Genomic DNA, 21523 nt, shown 5'->3' with positions numbered 1-21523 from the left:
AATAAACCAGGGGCACTAGCTGTTTTCTGAGCCTGGGAGGAAAGAGGACAGAAATAGCTTTCCCATGAGCTTTGTGTCTAAAATAAAGAGCAGTTGAAGGGCACACCCACTGCACTGGCAAAACCTCTGTTATGGGAACCATGTCAAACTGTCTGTAACATCTGAACAGAACATATTATACAGAATATAATAATTCCCCTTATTTACCTATCTAATGGTATGGTGATTATCTTTGGTGGGTAAACAAAGGAATTCCTGGTGGTTTGTGTGTGGGTTTGGGATGGAAGTGAAAATACACAAAACCTGCAGTGCTGTATGAAAGACACAGTGGAGGCATGTATAAAGCATCACTGTGCTTATTACTCAGGAACATCTAAATGCATATTCCCATGATACTGATTGGGATGAAAAGAAATGTCTGTCATGCAGATGATTCATGGACATTCCACCAGTAAAAACCTGAAGAAATGTACTGAACAACAGAAGAGAGTGAATACAGACTTTTAAATTACTAAAGTAGAGGTCAATAACACAAATGGACAAACAAAAATGCATTTTCTCAATAAATGATTATAGAATGCATTTGATTCATGCTTCAGAATATGTAGCACTAGCTACCCATTCACTACTGCCACCAATCCACAACTAGCAATTGCTAAAATAAATTCAATGAATTAAATAAATTAAAATATTATTAAAAATTAGTGTTCGACTTCGGAGTATGAAGAATGGACTGTAACGTTGTCTTGGATTCACATTGACAGAATGAACCAGTGAGGTAAGAGGTAAAGGCGACAATAATTACAATATACAGTGGATATAAAAAGTCTACACACCGCTGTTAAAATGCCAGGTTCTTGTGATGTAAAAGACAAAGATAAATCATGTCAGAACCTTTTCCACTTTTAATGTGACCTATAATGTGAACAATTCAATTGAAAAACAAACTGAAATAAAAAAATAATAAAAATAACTACAATAACCTGGTTGCATAAGTGTGGGGATGTGGCTGTGTTCAGAATTAACCAATCACATTCAAACTCATGTTAAATAGAAGTCATTTCACACCTGCCATCATTTAAAGTAACTCTGATTAATCACAAATAAAGTTCAGCTGTTCTAGTAGGATTTTTCAGAAATGTTCTTAGTTGCATCTCAGAGCAAAGGCCATGGTCTGCAGGGAGCTTCCAAAGCATCAGGGGGATCTCATTATTGAAAGATATCAGTCAGGAGAAGAGTAAAAAATTATTTCCAAAGTATTAGATATACCATGGAAACAGTGAAGACAGTCATCTTCAAGTGGAGAAAATTTGGCACAACAGAGACATTACCAAGAACTGGACGTCTCTCCAGAATTGATGAAAAGATGAGAAGAAAACTGGTCAGGGAGGCTTCCAAGAGGCATAGAGCAACATTAAAGGAACTTCAGGAATTTCTGGCAAGTACTGGCTGTGTGCTACATGTGACAACAATCTCCTGTATTCTTCATATGAATGGGCTATGGGGTAGGGTGGCAAGATGAAAGCCTTTTCTTACAAAGAAAAACATTCAAGCCCAGCTGAAATTTGCAAAAACAAACACCAAATCCCCCAAAAGCTTGTGGTAAAATGTGTTATGGTCTGATGAAACCAAGGTTTACCTTTTTGGCCATAATTCCAAAAGGTATGTTTGGCACAAAAACAACACTGCACATCACCCAAAGAACACCATACCCATAATGAAGCATGGTGGTGGCAGCATTATGCTTTGGGGCTGTTTTTCTTCAGTGGAGGGAATTGTGAACAGCTCCAAATACCAGGCAATTTTGGCACAAAACCTTCAGGTGTCCGTTAAAAAGCTGAAGAGAACGAGGAAGTTCACCTTTCAGCACGACAACGACCCAAAGCACACATCCAAATCCACAAAAGCAAGGCTTCACCGGAAGAAGATTAACATTTTGGAATGGCCCAGCCAGAGCCCAGACCTGAATCCAATTGAACATCTGTGGGGTGATCTGAAGAGGGCTCTGCACAGGAGATGTCCTTGCAATCTGGCAGCTTTGGAGCAATTTTGCAAAGAAGAGTGGGCAAATGCTAATAGACTCCTACCCAAAAAGACTGAGTGCTGTAATGAAACCAAAAGGTGCTTTAACAAAGTATTAGTTTAAGGGTGTGCACACTTATGCAACTAGGTTATTGTGAGTTTTTATTTTTTATTTTTCCCCCTCAAAGATTTCAGTTTGTTTTTCAATTGAATTGTTCATGTTATATGTCACATTAAAGGTGGAAAAAGTTCTGACATGATTTATCTTTGTCTCATTCTTTTACATCACAAAATCCTGGCATTTTAACAGGGGTGTGTAGACTTTTTATATCCACTGTACATGATAACCACCATTGGAATTCAAAGCAATATCTCCAAGACATTTAGGCTGCTAATTTACTCAGCTATGGCAATAGCATTTACAGAACACACACAGTTCTTAATTAAAAAGTAATCAGTTGCAAGAGTTTCCACAGAAATTAGTCAACTGTCCTGTAGCTGTAGTGACAGTAGAGCATCCGTTGAACTGAAGCGCAACACACAGACAGAGATTGACCGGTACACCTTTCCATGGTCTTCTCAGGCTGCGCTCTATTTCAAGTCGCTGATGATGACTCTGTTTTGGCCATGACTCGCTTTTTCCACTGCTGCAAAGTTATTCATAATCCTCCCAATAATTCAATGTGGTACAGTAGAGAGATAAAGAGACAGAGAGAGAAAGAAAAGAGGGAATGCACATTTACATGAAGTTCTTTGGAAGTGAATGGCTTTGTCATCCGCTGTAATAATAACATTCAGTTTTCCATGTCTCTGGCCCTCTAGGGAGGCTGTTTACATGGAGAATGCTAAGAGATCCAGAGAGGAGACAACAGCCCAATATTTTCCCTGCCTGGAAAGCCTCGTGGGTGGGCAGGGATTCACCCAGACACCCCCTGATGCACCAAGATCATCCAGAGACGCAGACAGATAAAAAGGGAAGGGGGGGGGGGGGTTGACAGATTTTGTGCCAAATTGCCTCTTTAATGACAAAGTCACGCATGCCTTCAAACCGTTCCTATCTGGAACTAAAAGGTTGTCACTTTAAAGGAGAATTTTGACAAATGAACTGAGATTGTAGCATTAGACAAACAAAACCAACAGGAGACTAAGTGAGACCGTGGAAACCCCCTTTTATCTATGTTGTCCAGTTAAGTGAAGGTATTAACGGCAAGCTCAAATGCTGAAGGACAGTGTTCACAAAGTGAGCGATTCCAATCTCGACTATCTCAAATGTGACGAAAGGCAACGTCACATATATCTCTTTACTGCACATCTGATTGTGATTGTGAATCTAAATATGGTCCATCACTTTCTCAAACAGATTAATAAGCTGCCACAAGAAAAGGCCCTCCTCACATGTTGTATTGTTTTTTGACCTTAAATGCCTGTAGTAGTTAAATAACAAAAACTTTTTGTTACATATCTCTTCAGTGGGAAGGTGCCTGTTTTATCATTCTTGAGAAGACTGTTGGTCTGTCTTTTCATAAGGTACAGTAAGTGTCTTTTAGCTTTGTCAAAAACAAGTTAGTACTAGTAGTTTGATTTAATTACATGTTAGTGTTAAAAAGGTTTGATTAGTAAAAGGCGAAAAATAAAACCAGTTACCAGCTGTTGAATATAATAGTTAACTCATGGGGTGTTGTGGTATATGGCAAGTAAACCATGTCTGAACTGTTCTTAAGCATGATAAATACATACAACTACATACCGCGTCATTTAGCCAATCTGTCACGGTCGTGGGGTGGAAAGGACAGAGGCGCAGACTGAAGGTCACAAGGGTAATCCATGTTTTAATGAAAAGGAAAGAAGGACTCCAACAAAACAAAAAGGCAGCAACCAGTGACGTGGGTATTCCTTACACAGGACAAACAAAACCAAAATGAACCACACCTTGGGGCCTACAAACTAAACTTAAATAGGGTCCCCAATTGGAGGCAATGACTAACACCTGCCTCCAATTGGGGAAACCAAAAAAAGGAGTAGAGGTGGCTAAAGGCCACCTCCTGTCCTGTCCTGGCTATGCCCCGAGCCCAGCGCAGAGATGGCTAGGGGCACAGCCAGGACGTGACAGTACCCCCCCCCCAAAGGTGCGGGCTCCCGACCGCAAGACCGGGACGACCACACCCGGACCGGCGGAGGCTCAGCGCCCGGAGCCGCCGGCACAGGCCGGGGAGGCGGAGCCGCAGGGACAGGCCAGGGAGGCAGAGGGTCAGGAGACGGGAGAGCCGGCGGAGGGACAGGAGCCGGCAGGAGAGCCGGCGGCGGGTCGACAGCCGGCGGAGGAGCAGGAGCAGGAGCCGGGGGAGCCGGCAGACGGTCGACAGCCGGCGGAGGAGCAGGAGCCGGGGGAGCCGGCGGAGGGTCAGGAGCCGGCGGAAGAGCCGGCGGAGGAGCAGGAGACGGGGGAGCCGGCGGGGGAATAGGAGCCGGCGGAGGAGCAGGAGCCGGGGAGGCGGCGGAGGGTCCGGAGCCGGCGGAAGAGCCGGCGGAGGAGCAGGAGATGGGGAAACCGGCGGAGGGTCAGGAGCCGGCGGAAGAGCCGGCGGAGGAGTAGGAGCCGGCGGAGGAGCAGGAGACGGGGGAGCCGGCGGGGGAATAGGAGCCGGCGGAGGAGCAGGAGCCGGGGAAACCGGCGGAGGGTCCGGAGCCGGCGGAAGAGCCGGCGGAGGGTCCGGAGCCGGCGGAAGAGCCGGCGGAGGAGTAGGAGCCGGGGGAGCCGGCGGAGGAATAGGAGACGGGGGAGGAGCAAGAGCCGGGGGAGCCGGAGGAGGGTCCGGAGCCGGCGGAAGGGCCGGCGGTGGGTCTGGAGCCGGCGGAAGAGCCGGCGGAGGAGTAGGAGCCGGGGGAGCTGGCGGAGGAATAGGAGCAGGCAGAGGAATAGGAGACGGGGGAGCCGGCGGGGGAATAGGAGACGGGGGAGCCGGCGGAGGAATAGGAGCCGGCGGCAGGTCGGCAGCCGGCGGAGGAGCAGGAGCCGGGGGAGCCGGCGGAGGGTTGACGGCCGGCAGGGGAGCAGGAGCCGGCGGAGGAGCAGGAGACGGGGTAGCCGGCGGGGGAATAGGAGCCGGTGGAGGAGCAGGAGCCGGGGGAGCCGGCGGAGGGTCAGAACCCTGTGGGAGAGCCGGCGAAGGAGCCGGAGACGGGGAAGCCGGCGGAGGGTCAGGGAGAGCCGGCGGAGGGACAGGGAGAGCCGGGACAGGCGAGGGCGCCGCTGAGGCCGGGACAGGCGAGGGCGCCGCTGAGGCCGGGACAGGCGAGGGCGCCGCTGAGGCCGGGACAGGCGAGGGCGCCGCTGAGGCCGGGACAGTTGAGGGCGCCGCTGAGGCCGGGACAGGCGAGGGCGCCGTGGGACGATGCGGGGGCTCCTGGGCAGGTGAAGGCGCTGCGGGACAAGGCGGCCAGTCAACCGCGGGCTCGGGCGGCGGCGGCCAGTCATCCGCGGCCTCGGGCGGCCAGTCAACCGCGGGCCCGGGCGGCGGCGGCCAGTCATCCGCGGGCCCGGGCGGCGGCGGCCAGTCATCCGCGGGCCCGGGCGGCGGCGGCCAGTCATCCGCGGGCCCGGGCGGCGGCGGCCAGTCATCCGGCGGCTGGCGGCTGAGGCCACTGGGCAGCGGGTGGAGCTGGCGGCTGAGGCCACTGGGCAGCGGGGGGCGCTGGCGGCGCTGGCTGCGGCTCCCAGGCAGCGGGGGGCGCTGGCGGCGCTGGCTGCGGCTCCCAGGCAGCGGGGGGCGCTGGCTGCGGCTCCCAGGCAGCGGGGGGCGCTGGCTGCGGCTCCCAGGCAGCGGGGGGCGCTGGCTGCGGCTCCCAAGCAGCGGGGGGCGCTGGCTGCGGCTCCCAAGCAGCGGGGGGCGCTGGCTGCGGCTCCCAAGCAGCGGGGGGCGCTGGCTGCGGCTCCCAAGCAGCGGGGGGCGCTGGCTGCGGCTCCCAAGCAGCGGGGGGCGCTGGCTGCGGCTCCCAAGCAGCGGGGGGCGCTGGCTGCGGCTCCCAAGCAGCGGGGGGCGCTGGCTGCGGCTCCCAAGCAGCGGGGGGTGCTGGCGGCGCTGGCTGCGGCTCCCAGGCAGCGGGGGGCGCAGGGCGCCGCGGGGTAGGCCGCGGGGTAGGCCGCGGGGTGGTAGTAGGCTGCGGAGTAGGGAGTGGGGCACGCCGACTGGACAGGGGACCACTCGTACCATCCAACCCGTGGCTGGTAGGAGGCACAGGCTGCTGCTTCCTCCTCTGGCCTCCTCTCCTACGGCCCGTCGTCTCCGTCCTCTGCATCTCCTGTAGGAGCTCCTTGACGACCCCCTCCTCCTGCCGGCTGAGGGGCTTGACATCACCCCACTGGTCCACGCCCCATAGCACCCCCCCAAAAAAGTCTTGGGGCGACCTCCGGGTTTGCGCCTCCGGGGGGTCTTCCTCCACTCTCCCATACACCACATCCTCGTCGTCCGGGGAGAGGGAGTCAGCCCCCCAATCGCCTCTCCAGGCATACTCCCCTCTCAACGGGTGTACCGGAGGGGCGTAGCCGGAATAAGCGCAGAGACGCCGAGCTTCCTCCTCCGGCGTCTCTGGCTTCTCCCACAACCACAGGGAGTTGTCCCTGTGGCCATGGCGGGTCTTCCTCGTGCGGGTCTTCCTCGGAAAAAATTAAGAGACCACTGCACCTTTTTCTTTCCTTTCCAAAAATGTTGAAAAGGAAAGTTTTGAGTGAGGAACAGAAGCGTTTAATTTGAGGTGGTCTCTTAAATGTAACCCTTCTGTCCCTCACTCAAACCTAAGTTTTTGTGGAAAGGAAAGAAAAAGGTGCAGTGGTCTCTTAATTTTTTCCAGAGCTGTATCTATAGACTTTAAGACAAGCAAACCTAGACATAGTTAACCTCTGTGAATGCCATAGAAAAATATGCTATGAATATTGTTCTCTTTATTGTGGATATTATAAGTATGCACCCTTCTTGTTTATTGTTGTTTTTACATTTTCAGGTTTGCAAAAGAGGATTAAAAGCAATTGAATTGCTTCTTTAAACATTTCTGCAGGCTCTGTCAAACACTAGGGGATCAGTATCAGGTTTTGCCATAGATTGTCAAGCATATTTAAGTCAAAACTGTAAACTTGGCCACACAGGGACATTCTTTAACTTCTTGGTAAGGAACACCAGTGTAGGTTTGGCCTTGTGTTGTTGGTTATTGTCCCACTGAAATCTGAATTCCTCTCCAAGTGTCTGGTTCAAGACAGAGTGAAGCAGGTTTATCTCTAGGATTTAGCCAGTGTCCTGAAAAAAACCCAAGTCTTTACCAATGTCAAGAAAGCCTGTGCCATAACACAGCCACCACCATGCTAGAAAATAGAGAAAGATACTCAGGGATGAGTTCTTTTGTTGTAGTTGAATTTTCTCAAACATAAGGTATTGCATTCCGGCCAAAACTATTATCTTTAGCATGGTTTATGTCGCAGTATTACTTCAGAGCCTTATAACATGCATGTTCTGGAATATTTGATTGTTTTCTTTTAGTTTATTTCTTTCACTCTGTTTTCTTGTTTATTTTTGTGGATATATTACTGTTGATCTGTTCTATGTGGTATTCTACCATATTAGATTAGATTCAACTTTATTGTCATGGAACAAGTACAAGTACAGTACAACGAAATGCAGTTAGCATCTAACCAGAAGTGCAAATAGAAGAGGGCAGAAATGTACAAGAATATGTATATTGCAAGTGGAATGTACAGTGGGGAGAACAATTATTTGATACACTGACAATTTTGCAGGTTTTCCCACTTACAAAGCATGTAGAAGTCTGTAAAAAATCCAGAAATTCACATTGTATGATTTTTAGAGTAATTAACTTGCTTTTTATTGCATGACATAAGTATTTGATACATCAGAAAAGCAGAATTTAATATTTGGTACAGAAACCTTTGTTTGCAATTACAGAGATCATACATTTCCTGTAGTTCTTGACCAGGATTGCACACACTGCAGCAGGGATTTTGGCCCACTCCTCCATACAGACCTTCTCCAGATCCTTCAGGTTTCGGGGCTGTCGCTGGGCAATACAGACTTTCAACTCCCTCCAAAAATGTTCTATTGGGTTCAGGTCTGGAGACTGGCTAGGCCACTCCAAGACCTTGAGATGCTTCTTACGGAGCCACTCCTTAGTTGCCCTGGCTGTGTGTTTCGGGTCATTGTCATGCTGGAAGACCCAGCCACGACCCATCTTCAATGCTCTTACTGAGGGAAGGAGGTTGATGGCCAAGATCTCACGATACAGGGCCCCATCCATCCTCCCCTCAATACGGTGCAGTCATCCTGTCCCCTTTGCAGAAAAGCATCCCCAAAGAATGATGTTTCCACCTCCATGCTTCACGGTTGGGATGGTGTTCTTGGGGTTGTACTCATCCTTCTTCTTCCTCCAAACACGGTGAGTGGAGTTTAGACCAAAAAGCTCTATTTTTGTCTCATCAGACCACATGACCTTCTCCCATTCCTCCTCTGGATCCTCCAGATGGTCATTGGCAAACGTCAGATGGGCCTGGACATGTGCTGGCTTGAGCAGGGGGACCTTGCGTGCGCTGCAGGATTTTAATCCATGACGGCGTAGTGTGTTACAACAATTGTTGCCTTCTCACCAAGCTGCTTGCCTATTGTCCTGTAGCCCATCCCAGCCTAGTGCAGGTCTACAATTTTATCCCTGATGTCCTTACACAGCTCTCTGGTATTGGCCATTGTGGAGAGGTCTTTTATACAGGTAACATGTTAAAACAGATGCAGTTCATACAGGTAATGAGTGGAGAACAGGAGGGCTTCTTAAAGAAAAACTAACATGTCTGTGAGAGCCGGAATTCTTACAGGTTGGTAGGTGATCAAATACTTATGTCATGCAATAAAATACAACTTAGTTATTTAAAAATCATACAATGTGATTTTCTGGATTTTTCTTTCTAGATTCCATCTCTCACAGTTGAAGAGTACCTATGATAAAAATTACAGACCTCTACATTCTTTGTAAGTACGAAAACCTGCCAAATCGGCAGTGTATCAAATACTTGTTCTCCCCACTGTATAGATGTGCAATCAAGGCAAATGCAGTACAAATACTAAATGTGCAGTCAGGGCCATTGAACTCAGTAACTATTTAAAATTCACCAACAGCCTCATGGTGACATGACTGAGTTGTTTTCTTCCAGTTCTGCAGCTCAGTTCTGATGGTTTAATAAATCATCCACTGCATAATTATCAAGTTAACTCCATTGTTTGTTTGATTTTACTTTAAAATGTTTTGCCCTTTCAAAATAAACATACCCACACATACTCAAACAAACTCACCTACTTCCGTGGATTTTAGCTAGCGATGGCTGAAGTTAAATGAAGTTTGTTATGGTAAAAAGAAAATGGAACCATCTTGACTACATTCAGGGCGAGGAACCTTCTAACATCAAGTTGAATCATAGTGACGTTCTCTTTTACCTGGTCGTATTACTGTTTACACTACCATATAGATGATATTGATTTCACCACCACTGAATGCAGTTTCCTCTCCTCAGATGTTTCTGCACTCTAACTCCTGTCTCTTCTTAACTCCTATTACTTACACTCTCTGGAGAGAATTTATTAACAAAAGCCTCATCAAAGGTCTTCCTCTTCCACCTCTTTACTCTGCTCTAACACTTGTTTATAAGGATCCACATCTGTTATCTTGTATGTTTTCCATAAACAAGACCATGTACCGGACTGGAGATGAACCAGTAAATTGCATTGGATTTTTTTTTGCTTCACTTTAAATCCCAAATATATCTGTGAGTAAGTTTGTCGTTAACACAGAGCTACATTTCTGTACATGTGCATGAGTGGTAGGCAGGGCTGCCTCCAGGCTTTTGCGACATTACAACACATCATGTAAGTCTGCACATTTTTCCATGATGCAGAGTCCAAAAAGATAATTTTTTTGTCATTCTACCCATTAACGCCACTGGGCAGAGAAAACAGCAATATCATCAGATTCAGAATCAGATATAATTAAATGTACACACGAACAATGAATAGGAACAAATACTGAAAATAGACAGAATTCTTGACAAACAATTATATACAATTCATATATAAGAGAATGGGATGTGACTGGTGTGTATCTAATGTACGTGGATCTACAGCTGATGTAACTATTTCCAGTTTCACTTTAGCATGTCTGGATGCAGGGAGATGAGCAGAGTTCTGAGTGCATTGCTCCAAATACAATTGTTGATGTAAAGTGAATAAAGAAGGGATGAGAGAGCATTTATAACATGTCTTGCAATTATACTAATTTTGCCATGACTTACGCCATTTTATATGATATATGTTGTGAACGACTAACAAAATGAATTGGGCTCGCTGGATTTCTGTCACAATTAATACTACTACAAAGTCTAAATTGCTGGCTATGTTAACTACCAGTTTTTACATTAGCATCGATAACTGAGAGCTAATCGAGTGACTAACATAAGATAAAAACTTCAGATGCACAACCGCCTGTGCATTTATTTAATATTGCAAAGTTGGGAACACGGCTGGGTGGTCGGAGGCCCCCTAGTGGCCTGGGCTCTGAGTGACCACTTTGTGGTGCTCGGGTCTGAAGCAGGCCCTGCTGTAAGGCAATACCTAAACTGTGGATAATAGTTTTTTCTTGGAACAAAATGATTTGAAATATTTTAATTAGCTTGCACTGGAGTTGAATTTATGTTTTCCACATTAATCCTAAATAAAGACCTTGTGGAAACCCATTGATACACACCTACAGCACACCAACCTCAGAAGCCTATGCTAACGATTGATTTTATTGTTGACAGAGATCCAAAAAACTCTACATATACCGCTACAGAAAAAATTAAGAGACCACTGGACCTTTTTCTTCCCTTTCCAAAAAAGTCGAAAAGGAAGGTTTTGAGTGAGGGACAGAAGGATTAAAAAAAGGAAAGAAAAAGATGCAGTGGTCTCTTAATTTTTTTACAGATCTGTATATTTCTTCTATGAAATGGTAAACAAATAAAAAAATTTAACATCTCAGATTCTATTCAAAACTCAACTACAAAGCTTTTTACAGTAACTATCTCATCAAGCTTTACTGATGGTTTCATGAACCAAGCACTATCCTTTTCCATGTACAAAATTTAATGTTCACAAACGTTCCTATTCTCACTGTGATTGATAGTAAAAATAAGGTGGCTGGATGCCAACAGATTTTGGAATGAGTGCTCAAATATCTACAGAATGTATTTTTCATTCCCATTTAAACACAAACTATAATCTAACAATTACATGATTATGGCAGTAGGCTGATAACTAAGTAAGGGAAGCATTATGCCAATTATAGCACAGACTTTCTGAACATCTTAAACCCTATTTGCATGAAACACTGTTTTCACAAACAAGCTTTCTATGTCCGACGTCAGAAACAAATCGGTTTCCCAAAAGGAAAAAGGTTATTGTGGTAGGAGGTTTTTTGTTAAACATTGTTGTGCAGTTCTTTAAGTCCCATCAGGTTGCTGAATTCCGATGTGTCCATGCTAAAAAGATTATTAGGGAAATCATATTTCTTGCAAAGAACGTAAAAGTCTAAATTGTACTGACCATTCCCACATTGGCATTACTCAATTGAATTGTCCTCATTGATATGCGATACATTTCTAATTTAAGATATTGGCCCATTGAAGCATAACAACCCGGTCCATCTCAGCGCACCCCAGCTGCAGTTTAGGTCTACTTTTAGCTCCACGATCATATCACAACTCTGGGAACTACAAGAGATGTGTGACCTCAGAACGACCTATGTGATGACCTTTGGCCTAAAGGAACTGGCACATGGCCATATCCCCCATCAGGACAACACACTTTCACAGAGAGGATCTGGAACATTTCCCCACAAGACCCCCCCCAGCCCCCTATTACCCTGGTTGTGGTGCTCCAATCCAGTGATACAGGACACACACACATGTAGATACACTTCTAGATGCTATAACGCCTGCATCTGAGCTTAAACATCTTTCCGGGAAATAGAATGTGAAAAATGCTAACAAAAACATGTAGGAAAAGCAGAGGTTTGTTTCACTGTAGCTTGTTGGATGTTAGAAGTGTCCTGGCGCCATAACATTTGAAAACAAGGCGGCTGCTGTGAAGCTGTGACACGGACAAGGCCTTCTTGGCTGGTCTGTGACATGTCAAAGAAACACAACTCCGTAAATGTCACACAGTGACAGATGAGATAAGTGCCGTGTCTTAATTTGAGCCGGTTGACTAGAACAGAAACACGTATTCCTGCAGCAGCAGGACAGGAGTTGTATCATTATGTGGAAGATGGTTTATCGATATTTCTGTAAGTTACGCCTAATATGACAACACCTACACAAACATTTATACATACAAATACCTCACAAATACACACACACACACACATTCATGCATACAAATACCTCACAAATACACACACACACACACACACACACACATTCATGCATACAAATACCTCACACACACACACACACACATTCATGCATACAAATACCTCACACACACACACACACACACACATTCATGCATACAAATACCTCACAAATACACACACACACACACACATTCAAAATTACTATTCAACTCTCTTTCACACGGGACAAATATTACTCTGATGGACAGGGAATGTGTTGTTTTTAAGGCTTGTAATCACACTGGACTTGAATCCATTATGATGGAAATGACACACAGAAATGTGTCTGTGTGCCAAGGCACAAAATGTTTTTATACTTTCCCCAAAATATGACTAATGAATGAGCATTGTAACTTTCACCAGTTGAGAAGTGTCCAGAACTGTTCTTTGAGCATGATACAATTCTGCTTAACAGCCAAATCCTATAAGGCAAACAATCTATTCCTATAGGATGTCCTTAAAACCACAGGTGAAACTTACCAGGTCACAAGTTGGAAGTCCTCCATCCATGTACATTCAGTCTACAGCACTCTGTCTTCAGACCTGCCATAGACATGATGATATAGTTAATTATGTTGTTAGTGTATAAATATCACTCGATAGTGGGCTATTATCGAATATCATTCATCTGAACCAAATCAGAATGTTGGATTATGAATGGTCTCTTAACATCAGTGGTTGACAATCCAGAACAATTAAGCAAATTGGACAGGATGAGAGCTCATATCAGTCCAGCAGGTAAGAAAATGTGTTGCTGAGGCAACAAGCTGCCAGGTACACACCCATCTAATCAGCTGGTCCACCCATAAACACACAAGAATAAAAAGATACAAATATTTGCACAATTTATGCAAATCCCTTGCTTCACCAGTTTTACCCAGCTTTCACTGGTAGGTGATGGAAAGCTATTGGACTAAGGTTGGTTTGAGAAAACCATAACCAATTTGTTCTGTCATGCTACTTGATGATCCCAAAGTATTGATTTGATGACAATCAGAACAAAAAAAATGCCTTAGAAACCTAACAACTGCCAATGGAGAATTGTCTGGACCTAACTGCTTTGAGCTGGTGCGTCACTAACAGTGAGTAACGACAGCTCCACACACACACACACACGTACACACACACACACACACACACACACACTGCTATACAGTCTCTATTTGACTGTTTAATAGCATTGAATGACCGAGATAACAGGCTGTCAGGAGGCGCCTTTTATTTCCAAGTACTAAGTGATAACAGATAAGGAAGGGTCAGTAGACTGGTGGTTGGAAAATAGAGAAGAAAGAAGGACAGAGAAAGACAGAGAGAGGATGGACGGAAGAATGGAAGAATTCAAATCAACCCATCACTATCATTCAAATCTATCATTTAAAGAATGTATTTCTCATAACATTTCTGAAATTGTCTCTCACACACACACACACACACACAGTATTGCCAAGACACTGATGGACAGACATGAGTAAGTTAACTTCCCCTTATAAGACACAAGATAAAGCATAATATACAGTCACAGTGTACATCTCATGACATTATCACACCACATCAACAAAAGGTTCTGCCCCTTCATGGGCTGCTATCATTCCTTTGTAAGGTCGCTCTTTCCCATGTGATAAGAACTCCGTTAGTTGAGTGGGAAATGACCAGCAGTACAGCAGTGACATTTTTCTCAACCACTCTGATGGCAGCATATGTTTGGATAGGACAACATGCCAATGAAAATAGGGACAGCCTCTGATTTGCATTACCTCATAACACTCTCTCTTACAGAAATGCATGCTATTCAAACTAATAAGAGAGCAGGGAGTGAGTGTCAGGCCATAATGGAAACTAGCCTTCGCTTCTAATATTATAGTTAATAAATATCACAGACAGACATTTCCCTACAGACCACAGATCAGTAGGAATAGAAAAATGACATGTTCCACTAATGCACTCATGAGATCAACACGGTTCTGAAAAGGTCTCAAGTGCTTCTAAAAGGCCCAATATGACATTATCCATATCCTCTCATCCATCCCAGTAGTAGTCATCCATGACAGTTCCCAGGATGGCTTCTTGAGAAACCTCTGCGGCACAACAGCCACTAGCCATCATCCATTGAAGGAATGCTTCCCTTGAAATCAATGAAAGCCTACGACTAGTCATGACCTTTGGCAGCATCAAACACTGCCAAGATTTTGTTTTCAAAATAAATGTGTGTGAATTTAAATAATGATGAGTGTTGGCGCACCACCCAAACACACCAGGCATTTGATGCTGACAGAATAACAGATTCTAAGGCTGCATTCACACATGCAGCACAATTAGGATATTCTGCCCTATTGTGTCCTCTATACTGAAAGAGCTTTGACAGGGGAAAAATCGAATGTGTTTGGTCAAAAGACAGATTTGTGGCAAAAGATCAGAATCAGGCTCCCTGTGCAAATGCAGCCTTAACTAGTTCTATTCTAGGTTCCATTCCTGAAACAGCTTTGAGGAAAGTCAGAACTTTGTGCCAAGACCAGAGCAGGTCTTCACAGCCCTCTGGGTGTGAGTAGCCAAACACACAGCCAACTCTGCCACCCAAAACACACCTCTGCTAACAATATCTCAATTAAAGCAATCTCAGAGTAAATGGTGCATCAAGCTGTAACACCTTGGGTCTGTCAAGGGAATCATTTCACCTACCACAAACAGTCATTTGGGGATGAGTTATGATCCTACTGTAGAAGTTATGAAAAATGACTTTCCATTACACTGAGTAAAACCTGATCATCTTTTTTTTAAAATGAATCTAGGTTTCAGGTTCAGGAACTTCACTAACTTTTAAATAAAGGATTAGGCCTCCCAACACAAACAAATGCATCTAGTGAATGGGGGTGGGGGGGGCGTCGACTATGGATCCATCATTTCCTTATCTTCATGATCCTTCCACCGAATGACAGGCTGACATTCCTCCTCTACCTTCCCCACCCCAGGGCGGTGCATGACCAGTGTCACTAAACGGCCGCTCAATTACCAGCCTAAGTCTGGCCTGGAAGGGGCCAGCCATGACGACGGGCACAACGGAACCAGGTAGCATTCAGGAGGAAACATCGGCTCAGCCAATTAGCCATGAGCTCATTTGTTGCCATAATAGCCATTAATCCGAGTGGTGAGCATTGGGATAGAGCACTGAAGTAGTGAATCCCCCAGGGCTCCTGCAGGGTGAGATGACTCAAAAAGACAGAGGCCCATTAAATCGATCGTTCTTCCACAACATTGTTTTTATGTTGTGGTCTGAACCCTCCTATCAGTATGAAGTTGAAAAGTACATTCACATTCAAGTCATTTAGCGGACAGTCTTATTTAGAATCGAACAGTGAGTGGATACATGTTTATATTTTTACATACTGGCCCTCTGTGGAAGTTGAACACACACAACCCTTGGGTGACTCAAATTTGATTGGACACTGAAGGTGATTCAGGTGTTGTTGTCTGCTAGAAGAGATTGTCTGCGATGACAGTTTGGAACATTAGAAAAACATATCCTCCGAGGCTTGGCATCCTTTCCTAATGAATGGATGAATGAAAGAATTGAAAATGTTTAATGAAATGTTTCTAAAAAATGACAAATATATAACCAACTTATTATCCAGAATAACTCTTGTTACCACGCTATTAGGCCCTAATTTGACCGGTACACATGGTCTGGGTATGATGGTTCAATCTCTCAGTCCTGCACGGATGAAGCATGCTCACCTTTCCAGCCAGACAACCCAGGGTGGAGACCAGACGGCAGACAGACAACCCAGGGGTGGAGACCAGACGGCAGACAGACAACCCAGGGTGGAGACCAGACGGCAGACAGACAACCCAGGGTGGAGACCAGACGGCAGACAGACAACCCAGGGTGGAGACCAGACGGCAGACAGACAACCCAGGGTGAAGACCTGACGGCAGACAGACAACCCAGGGGTGGAGACCAGACGGCAGACAGACAACCCAGGGGTGGAGACCAGACAGCAGACAGACAACCCAGGGTGGAGACCAGACGGCAGACAGACAACCCAGGGTGGAGACCAGACAGCAGACAGACAACCCAGGGTGGAGACCAGACGGCAGACAGACAACCCAGGGTGGAGACCAGACGGCAGACAGACAACCCAGGGTGGAGACCAGACGGCAGACAGACAACCCAGGGGTGGAGACCAGACGGCAGACAGACAACCCAGGGTGGAGACCAGACGGCAGACAGACAACCCAGGGTGGAGACCAGACGGCAGACAGACAACCCTGTGTGGAGACCAGACGGCAGACAGACAACCCAGGGTGGAGACCAGACGGCAGACAGACAACCCAGGGTGGAGACCAGACGGCAGACAGACAACCCAGGGTGGAGACCAGACGGCAGACAGACAACCCAGGGTGGAGACCAGACGGCAGACAGACAAGGACCTGGAACAGTTCCAACTTCCCACTTCCATATCTCTCTTGCTCTTTTCACCCAACTCCCCACCCCTTTTCTCTCTGTTTCTCTCTCTCACACACACTGTCTACATACCCTTTCTCTCCCTGGCTCTCCTCTCTCTTTGTTTAACAACTATATCCATGTCTTGTCATATAGTGGTCCAAATAATACACAACAGCTACAGGAGATGACATCTCACACTAGCCACTACATGCAAACATCTGGTACTAGAGAGGAAAAAAGACTGACTTATGGTTCAGCCTTTGAGACCTACAGATATAAGTAGAAAAGTATATACCTATTATAAACACAAGACAACTGGGAGGCTTCAATCTATCAGATATGAGATTTAAGAGGTTATAATCCGTAGACACCCGTGTTTTAATTACATCACTAGGGTAGCGTTGTTATGGGTTCCGGTAAGGGAGCAAAATGAACTTCTGAGTAGCAAAAGAAAAAACGTGCCATAAAACTGCCAAGCTTTGTCAAGCAAACCGTTACTGATCTCTGTCAAGTAATTACACACTAACACCGAAGTAAATAGCCAAGCCACTAGTATTTCCTCCATGTAAACTGTTAGGAAGTTCAATGCTGGAAAGAATAAAACATGGGTAACCCCTGTTCAGTCATTGGAAATCCAGGCCAAGAAAATCATACCTTTCATTCAGGCTAGTTTTGTTGTAGTTTTGTTGTTTATTTACATGGAGCTGGGGTGTCCAACAAACAGATGAGCCCCCACCCCCCACCATTGCTCATATAGACAGACAAATACAATGTTTGTTTACTTCTGCTGAAACCAAGTCATTGGTGGGGAATGTGGTCTGTTTATGGAGGGATGCCGTTTATGTTTTCTGTGAGGTTGGTACTTAGGCCTCGTAGTACTTATGCCCACACATGTTTGTATTACAGGGCCACTGAAAATCTACAAAAAACAATTTAGAAAACAGGCAAGATAATATTGTGAAAGGTTTAGGCAAATGTAATTAGTAAACAAACAGTGCTTTGGATCAACAAATATTGATTGAAAACATCTGGATAATGTGTGAACTGATTCTGCATGTTGTATTTCAAGACTAGTTCTTTTTGAATCCACAACTTACTAACAAGCAGGACAGCAAATAAAACACCTACAACTCACACATAGCTACATCTAGAGTGCATCAGAGTTACAGAATAACATTAACATGTAAGTGATATATATATATTTTTTTAAAACATCAGTGTCCAATTTCCATAGTTAGCCACAAAGCAAAATGTTCATCTGCAGGTACAGTATCATATATCTCTATTAAATCTACAGGTATCAGATCTCTTTACTCGATCTGCAGGTAACAAATCTTTCTACTGAGTCTGCAGGTAACAGATCTCTCTGTTCAGTCTACAGGTAATAGATCTCTCTATTCTGTCTGCAGGTAACAGATCTCTCTACTCTGTCTGCAGGTAACAGATCTCTCTACTCTGTCGGCAGGTATAAGGTCTCTCTACTCTGTCGGCAGGTATAAGGTCTCTCTACTCAGTCTGCAAGTATAAGGTCTCTCTACTCAGTCTGCAGGTATAAGGTCTCTCTACTCAGTCTGCAGGTATAAGGTCTCTCTACTCAGTCTGCAGGTATAAGGTCTCTCTACTCAGTCTGCAGGTATAAGGTCTCTCTTCTCAGTCTGCAGGTATAAGGTCTCTCTACTCAGTCTGCAGGTATAAGGTCTCTCTACTCAGTCTGCAGGTATAAGGTCTCTCTACTCAGTCTGCAAGTATAAGGTCTCTCTACTCAGTCTGCAGGTATAACGTCTCTCTACTCAGTCTGCAGGTATAAGGTCTCTCTACTCAGTCTGCAGGTATAAGGTCTCTCTACTCAGTCTGCAGGCATAAGGTCTTTCTACTCAGTCTGCAGGCAACAGATCTCTCTATTCTGTCTGCAGGTATAAGGTCTCTCTACTATCTTAGGGAGCTTTCTAATTATAACACCAAATATACATTAACTCACTTTATGAAGTAATTTAAATTGTCTGTTAAATTCTGAGGTATCAGAAAGGGCAAAAATATATTAAAAAGATTTGTTTGATGAAAGAGATAAACCCATTTCAATGATGGTGCCATAAACATTCTAAACAGTATCTTGTGATTGATTTCATGCAATACAGCACGCCTGAAACACCTTTTTGACTAATTAAAGTTTAGTTGAAGTCTAGTTAACGCCAACAATGAAAAAGACACAATTAAACCTTAAAAAAAGGAAATACCAAAACCATTAGTGAATGCACTTTTACCATGAGACCTCTGAAGCCCTACTTGATTACCTGATGGGGTGTAATCACAAAATCTACATACTGTATGTGATTTATACAAAACCATCTGCACAGTCCAGATGGCCTTATCTATAAAGCATTATGGCCACACTCCCTTTACTGACTTTTAAAAGGCATGATGATCAGTGCCTGAATCTCTATAAGGCCAATAAACCTTCATTTATATCTACAGTTTCTTTATCACGTTTATTTCAGAGACCTTATCGGTGTTTGCCACTTTGTAGTTAGTGGACAATGTTTACTAATGTTGAACAGTACTTCATAGGCACTGGGGCCAAACGGCTTAGGCGAAACATGACCACATCACATTAACATGAATGGTAGAATAAATCAAAATTCATTGGTTAGATGTTTGTTGACTTTGGACAGCAAAAGTATTTGCCTTTCTATTGCAATGTCTACAAAGCCGACAGGTAATTATTTACAATGGTCAATTTAGCAATTTTAGGACAAATTAGTTTTAGGACCTAGTACAGTACATGTCACACGAGGAATATCAAATGTTCCATTTATTTGATTGACTGGTACCTTTCCCATATTTGGTGACAGCAGCCTGCCCCCATTTTCACTTGAATTCCATCTTCAGAGAAGTACCCAGGTCTATTAAAAAATGATTCAAAATTTTCAACGAAGAATACGCCCATGCCCTTGGCATTAGCCACAGATAAAGAGACCAAAGACGACTAAAACTCTCAGCCCCAGAACCTCAAGGAGATGGAAATGGGCCTGATACAACAACTTTTTAACCAAGTTCAGAGCATTTTCCAAGAGCAGTAGGAAATTATCTGTTAGCTTCTCAGATTTCACTTACATAATGACAACTGATCTAACGTGCTACACAACTGTTGCCAGATCGGGGATCTGATTCTTGGCGGAGGGCAAAAATCCAATGACCTTCGCTCCTGGAAAATAAAGTGTGCAGATATCTCAGACTGACCATAGAGCTTCCCATTATGACGCCTCCCTGCCGTTGATCTTTCAGAGTCATGGTGGTCAACACAGCTCTAGGCCCTCAATGGGGTTTCTCAGATTCATCCCCTATACATCAGTGGAATAGAAGAACCCACTATCCCTCCGTGAACAGACACACTTCCGGACTTCAAGTCAAAGTGCCCAGGGTTCAGAATCCAGTGCATCAAAACTATCTGATGTCGGCAGAGTATTCTTTTTTCTACCACTGTACAGGTTGAGCAATTACTTCCACAACAGGCAGTAACGTGGTTAGTTTTCCAGTCCCTGGAAAGGAATGAGAAGTGAATAATTCCCAAAAGTCCCTGAAGGAAGATCCTGATAGGGGGGATTCCTTCAGAGCAATGGTCACTCCACCGAAGATAATCATCCCATTGGCGAGACTCCCAATTGTGCAGTGCGATGTGCAGCAATCGGTGTGTAGGAAAACAAGAAGGTAGATGGTTGTGGATTTTCTAGAAGTTAATGCTAATTGCCTACCTGTTTGCTTAGCATAGTAACTACTTCCCTGCTGCTCTCATAAGCAACAAATTGGCCTTGGGTATCCAAAAGGTCTGTCACAATACCCATTCCCAATTTTGCTTAAATTATTTGCTACTCTTGGTACCAAATGAACGAGCCATACAAAACTTGATTATGGGCATCTATAGACAACAGTGCCTTAATGCAATATTTTCCAGATTAGTACCTAAAACAGCGGGACCAGATAAAAACCATAACCTATTCTAGCACATAAATGCATTTAAATCAGTCAAGTCAAGCAAACACTATCAGTACTTCACATTGTGCATACAATTTAAATTGACACTGTGGTGCCACAACAGGTAAGCTACATCCAAAGTTCTCTTGATCTGTTTGACTCTTTGGCACACCTGTTCAGGGATATGAGTCTCACTAACCTGAAATTATGCCCTCATAGGGGTGCAAAAAAAATTATTAATGTAAGCTCATTGGATCATTCCATCCATTTTGTTTGACCAAGACTGTTTGAAAATATGGAGATGCATTTAGTAAAAATCAGGCAAGTGGGGTAAAATATATCATCACTGTAACAAATCAAGAGGTATAAACATGTGCCCGTTATTAAATATTATATACATGCCTTGCAACGTTTCAGGAGCATAAGAAGCAATTTGGCACACACACAGGGGCCAGTCATTTAACACAGATTAAGCAGAGCAGTAGAGTTACCAAATTTGGAACATCCAAATGTGAGAGAGTGGGATCATTTTGATTTTTCTTGTAACAGTTTAATTTTGCTTACAATGTACCCACCCCCATCCTGCTGTATCAGTAATAAGATAACTGAAGCTTACAT

The 21523-nt window shown here is 44.8% G+C and overlaps 1 protein-coding gene across 8 annotated transcripts in view; it reads right to left on the bottom strand.

Annotated features, from left to right (window-relative positions):
• myocd (myocardin) overlaps positions 1 to 21523 on the bottom strand; it is a 137258-nt gene that overhangs the window by 92913 nt on the left and 22822 nt on the right. For 6 of the 8 annotated variants that reach the window (XM_010891860.4, XM_020046678.2, XM_020046679.2 and 3 more), the window contains exon 2: positions 12976 to 13038. The exons of 1 other annotated variant lie outside the window; for it this stretch is intronic. The gene's annotated coding sequence lies outside the window, so the exon portion shown is untranslated. Of the gene's footprint in view, positions 1 to 12975; positions 13039 to 16224; positions 16378 to 21523 lie in introns of those variants that run through there. One more of the 8 variants, XM_020046675.3, reaches the window with a different exon arrangement.

The sequence above is a fragment of the Esox lucius genome, chromosome 5, assembly GCF_011004845.1.
Source record: "Esox lucius isolate fEsoLuc1 chromosome 5, fEsoLuc1.pri, whole genome shotgun sequence".
NCBI lineage: Eukaryota > Metazoa > Chordata > Actinopteri > Esociformes > Esocidae > Esox > Esox lucius.
The sequence above is the reverse complement of the archived record's forward strand: the minus strand, read 5'-3'. Positions and strand labels throughout refer to the sequence as shown.